Source organism: Coffea arabica, chromosome 4e, assembly GCF_036785885.1.
Source record: "Coffea arabica cultivar ET-39 chromosome 4e, Coffea Arabica ET-39 HiFi, whole genome shotgun sequence".
Classification (NCBI taxonomy): domain Eukaryota; kingdom Viridiplantae; phylum Streptophyta; class Magnoliopsida; order Gentianales; family Rubiaceae; genus Coffea; species Coffea arabica.
In genome coordinates this window covers 36628383-36634382 of record NC_092317.1, presented here as the reverse complement: position 1 = coordinate 36634382, position 6000 = coordinate 36628383, and positions in this window count along the sequence as shown.

Below are 6000 nucleotides of genomic sequence, written 5' to 3'. Positions count from 1 at the left end.
ACACACCAAATAAGGAAATGAATAAACATCTCAAATAGAAAGGATACAGATGGCTCTTAGGAGCCGAATGCCCACTACTTTACCAGAGTTTGATCAGGTAGTAGTTGACACTCCGTCAACTTTCAAGTAAAGTATCTAGTCCAGTAGAGCACCACTTTACACCAAACTCCGTCCAACAAAAATACCCTTTACCGGGCCCGAACGCCTCAATAGGAATAGGGATGGTAATACTCGAGTATACCAGGAATCGAGAGTCTCCAATACTCAAAGATTCCAAAGAAACAGGCCCCCATGGTTTGTCAATTTTCCTCGACCAAGCCCCTTGCTGGCTCAATTCAATTAACTACCCATGAGGTTGAGTTCAGATTTAATAGGAAGGTCATTGGATACAAGCCTCCAAATGACATCATATCAGGCACAGGTAACAGATTCAAGTTTATACAGTAAACAGTCAAATAAGAAAGAGAGACGAGTGTGATAAAGTACACCATCGTCTCGTCCAGAATAAACAAATATTACAGTCATTCAAGTCACGAATTGCAGGTATAAGTAAATTAAGTAAGCAACAAGTCTTGCGAGTGGTACACTCACTAGTTCAAACAAGGATAACTTCAAAAGTTTCCTCCCAAAGTATGCCTTTGATCACCAACATGTCCTAAGAATAACCAAGGTAAAATAATTATGGTTCCCGCAACCGAAACCTAGTAAACGAAATTCACAAGTGCGACTCGATTACGACTCGTATGCCTATCCAAATGAACTACGAATGCAAGGATACAAAAGAGTGATTTCGGAGTGAAAAGGTAGCGGTTGGTCCTAAAAATATGAACAACCCCAAAGCCCTTCATTTCTAGCTAAAATCAATCCAAACTCAAAGGAATCAAGTAACTACAAAATTGGACAGCACTTCCCCTAAATTTTCTTATTTTTCACCCTACAATCAACACCAAAACTTATATCAATTCTACCTTAATAGCAACCACAAATCATAAGCTATTACATGCACCTAATGAGGGCCATAATACCCTTCAAATACAACCAATTGGTAGCTCCAAAATTAATCCTAATCATGCTCAAATTAGAAACTCTAAGGTTGAAATTTAGGCACACAAGCTGAAATTTTTTGTAGGCAAGTAAAACTAGCATATAAAATCTCAATATTACACATAACAAAGCTATCAATCCATGGCCAATGCTCAAGCATCAAATAAGAGCAGAAAATTCACCATAAAATTGAAATTTCCTATGTCACCACTTTCTCCATGAAATTTTCCCATAAAACTACAAAAATCACAACCCTAAACCACTAGATGACAATGAATTGAAGAAAAGGGAAGATTCTAGCCAAGGTTACCTTGTTTCTCCAAGAAAGATGGAAGCTTAGTGCTTTCTTTTCCAAGATTGCTCCACCAAAACCTCTAAACCTTCTTAGTAAACAACTTTTATGGAGAAATTGATAAACTTATTGGTTGGAACTCAAGATTGAAGCAAGTTTGAGGTTGGAAAATGAAGTTTTGTCTCTTGGTTTTTCTCTCAAGAGGGCCGGCCAAGATGCAAGAAAATGAGGATGATTTTTGCTCAAATTTGTATTTAGTAAAGGTGAAGGAAAGTTAGGTCAAAGTCTAACATCCATTGATTTCATGACACTTGGCTTTTCCTATGTTTATTCTCATCCCTTTGTCTTCCAAGACTAACCTATATAGCTAACCTCTAATTATTTCCTAACACCTTGTAAAATAATATCTCTTTGTATAAAACTTCATTTAGTCGTCAAAATTTATCGCACTTACCGCATTAGCGGGTCCCACGTTCATAATACACTACTAACATCACATGAACTAACTTATACTAGAAAAATAATTTAAAAATTATATTCACTTATAAAAATCTCTAGAAATAATATAATATAGTATAGTGAAGAAAATGCATGCGAAGAAATAAAATAAAATAAAAAAATTTTGCGGGTCCTCACATCTTGAACGTCGAAGGTGATTTTTGGAAATATTAGGGTGACATCCACTTTACTAGATTGAATTAAAGAGGCTCAGAAGAAGGATTCGATGGTACAAAAGTGGATAGAAAAGGTGAAAAAGGGAGAATTGCTGATTTCAATTTGAGTCCCGAAGGAATTTTGAAGTATCGGAACTGAGTGGTGGTGCCCAAGGATGAAACATTGAAGAAGGAGATTCTGGAAGAAACCTATTGGTCGAAATATACGATCCATCCGAGTAGTAGTAAGATATATCAGGATTTAAGAGGGTTATATTGGTGGGATAATATGAAAAGGGAAATTGCCCAATATGTTCAAACCTATCTCATCTACCAACAAGTAAAATCTGAACACCAAAAACCCTCTGATTTGTTGCAACCTCTTGAGATACTTAAATGGAAGTAGGAAAACATCACAATGGACTTTGTCTCCGGTTTGCGAAGGACGCAAAGAGGTCATGACACCGTTTGGGTAATCGTTGATAGGTTAACCAAATCGGCCTATTTCTTGCCCGTGAGCATGAAGTATTCCATGGAAAAGTTAGCTCAATTGTATATGGATGAAATCGTAAGATTGCATGGAGTCCTAGTGAGTATAGTCTCTGATAGGGATCCTCGATTTGTTTCTCGGTTTTGGCAGAAGTTGCAAGAAGCCTTAAGGACTAAACTAAACCTTAGTACCACATATCACCCCCAAACGGATAGACAATCTGAAAGAACCATTCAAACCCTCGAGGACATGTTAAGGACATGTATCTTAGATTTTGGAGGCAGTTGGGGCCAGCACATGACATTAGCGGAATTTACCTACAATAATAGCTACCATTCGTCTATTCAAATGGCACCATACGAAACTCTTTATAGAAGGAAGTGTCGAACACCAATTTATTGGTATGAAGTGGGAGAGAAAAAGGTTTTAGATCCAACCACAGTGCCATAGATGGAGGATGCACATGAAAATGTCAAATTGGTACGTCAAAGACTTCAAATAACTCAAAGTCGGTAGAAGAGTTACGCGGACAATCGAAGGAAGGATTTGGAATTCGAAGTTGGAGACCTTGTATTTCTTAAGATCACACCGATGCTAAGTGTCACGGCGGGTAGAGGAAAGAAATTTCAACCACGATTTGTAGGACCCTTCAAAATTCTTCAACGAGTCGGAAATGTGGTGTACCGACTCGAGCTACCATCGAGTTTATCCAGGATTCATGATGTCTTCCATGTATCGATGCTCAAAAAGTATCGTCCCGATTTGACTCACATCTTACAACCAGAAAAAATTGAGATAGATGAGTCACTCGCCTATGAGGAGAAACCTATGCAGTTGTTTGACTGAAAGGTTAAGGAACTGAGAAACAAGTAAATTCCATTGGTAAAGATCTTGTGGAGAAATCACGGAGTGGAAGAGACAACTTGGGAAGTGAAAGAAGAGATGCAAAGGAAATATCCTGAGCTGTTTGTTAATCAAGGTGAGAAATTTCGAGAACGAAATTCTTTTAAGGGGGAGAGAGTGTGAGGACCCGAAAATTTTCTTATTTTCTAGTCATTATTTTATTTCCTTGCATACATTTTTTATACTTTCCTTTATTATATTAATTTTCTAGATATTTTTATAAGGGAATCAAGTTTTTAAAATATTTTTCTAGTATAAATTAGTTCATGTGACGTTAGTAGTGTATATTGGATGTGGGACCCGCTAGTGCATTAAGTGCAATAAATTTTGACGACTAGGTGAAATTTTTCATAAAGGGATATTATTTTACAAGGTGTTAGGAGATAATTAGAGGTTAGCTAGATAGATTAACCATTGGAAGACAAGAGGATGAGATTAAACTTTAGGAAGGCCATGTGTCATGAAACTATTAGAAATTGGACTTTGACCAAGGTGCCTTAACTTTACTAAAACTCAAAATTTGACCAAAATTCCCTTATTTTTCCTTCTTGCTTGGCCGAACCTCTTGAGGGAGAGAAAGGGAGAGAACTTGATCTTGTACTTCAATTTCTTGATACAATCTTGAGTTTCAATCATCAACTTTGCAAAATACTCCATAAAAGTGCTAACTAAGGTAGATTTCAAGGTGTTGGTGGAGTATTTTGGAGGGGAAAGCACTAAGCTACAATCTTCCTTGTGGTTCTAAGGTATCTTGCCAAGAAATCCTTCTTTGCATCTAATAATTACATATTAGTGGTTTAGGGTTGTTAAATGTGTAGTTTTGTCAGAAATTTTATGATTGCAAGTGGTGATATGTAGATTTTCAATTTTATTGGTGAATTTTCTGCCCATATATGAAGCTTAAGGGTTGGCCATGATTTACTAGCTTTGACATGTGAAATATATAGTGTTTATGTGCTAGTTTACTTTGCCTAAAGAAATTTCCAGCTTGGGTGCATAAATTTTAGTTTAGGATTTTTAATTTGGCTTGATTATGGTTGGTTTTGGAGCTCTTATTTGGTTGTATTTGAAGGGTGTTGTGGCCCTAATTAAGTGTATTCGGTAGTTTATGTTTTGTGGTTGAATTGAGAGGAGATTTGATGTTGATTGTAGGATGGAAAAATAAGAAAATTGAGGGGAAGTGCTGTCCAATTTTTGGGCTACTTGATTCCTCCGAGTTTGGATTGATTGTGGGTAGAAATGAGGGGCTTTGGGGTCGTTCATGTCTTTAGGACCAATTGTTACTTTTCACTCCAAAGGCACATTTTTGTTTTTCATTAGTGGTTCATTTGGATAGCCATGTGACTCATAATCGAGTCTGACTTTTGGATGTGGGAACCATAATTATTTTGCCTTGGTTATTCTTAGGATGTGTCGGTGATCAAGGGCGTACTTCGGGAGGAAACTTGTGAAGTTATTTTGCTTGATTGGTAAGTGTACCACTCGCATGAATTGTTGCTTAACTGGTTTCCTTGTACATGCAATTTGTGATTTCTGTCTATTCTGGACGAAACGAGGGTGTACTTTATTACACTCGTTTCTCTCGTCTGTTTGACTGGTTATTGTATACATTTGAATCTGTTACTTGCATATGATTTGATGTTGTTTGGAGGCTTGTATCCAACGACCCTGCTGTGACTTCTTAGCCCAAACCCTGTGGTTAGTTACTCGAGTCGAACCGGCAAGGGTTTAGTCGATTAGGTAACGAACCTGGGGTCTTCTGTTTTATCGAATAGAGTGTTATCTTCTCGACTAATCGGTATACTCGAGTATTATCCCCTCTATTTCTGTGAGGTGTTCGGGTCCGATAAGGGGTATGTTTGGTGAATGGAAATTGGTGTAATGTGAAATCTACGGTCATGGTCATTTCTTCAAACGTTGACGGAGGGTCAACGGGTTTGGATCAAGTAATGCAAAAAGGGAAAATTGGCACTTGAGAGCCATCTGTATCCTTTTACTTCCTGTTTAACTGTGATGTTCCTTTCTATCTATTTGATGTCTCTATTCGACTGATTTCAAGTGTACTTCCGTGATTCCTGATTGCTTGACCTGTTGGTACCTCATTGAGCGAAAGCTCACCCCCATTACCTTTGTTTTTCTTACAAGGAACAATATTTTGGAATCATGCTTTTTGGAAGAAAGAGTCGAGCTAGTATAGATATTTTTTTTGTTAAACTCCTCTGTAATAGAAAACCCTAATTGGATCGGTATCATTAGGGATATTTTGGTTGTATTTCAAGTTGAATTGTTGAAGTTTTTCCCATGTATGTATATAAGTGTTTTTTTTCATGTCTCATCCGTGTATTTGTTTGAGAATGCACGTTCTCTGGGTTTGTGTGAACTTTACTTGTATCTGTTGAGGAATCAGACGAGTGCGGAGTTTGAACAAGGAAAGAAAATTTTGGCGGGAAAATTTTTTAGCAAATCCGACCATATATCCGGTCAAATCTTGGCTGGATTAGCAGGGCATTTGGAAAAAATTTTATTCAAGGCCACTGCCTTGAATCCGGCCAACTCTTGGCCGGATTGTGGCGTGGCTGCAGTTCATTTCGCTTTTCGTTGGAACTATTCATTGTAAT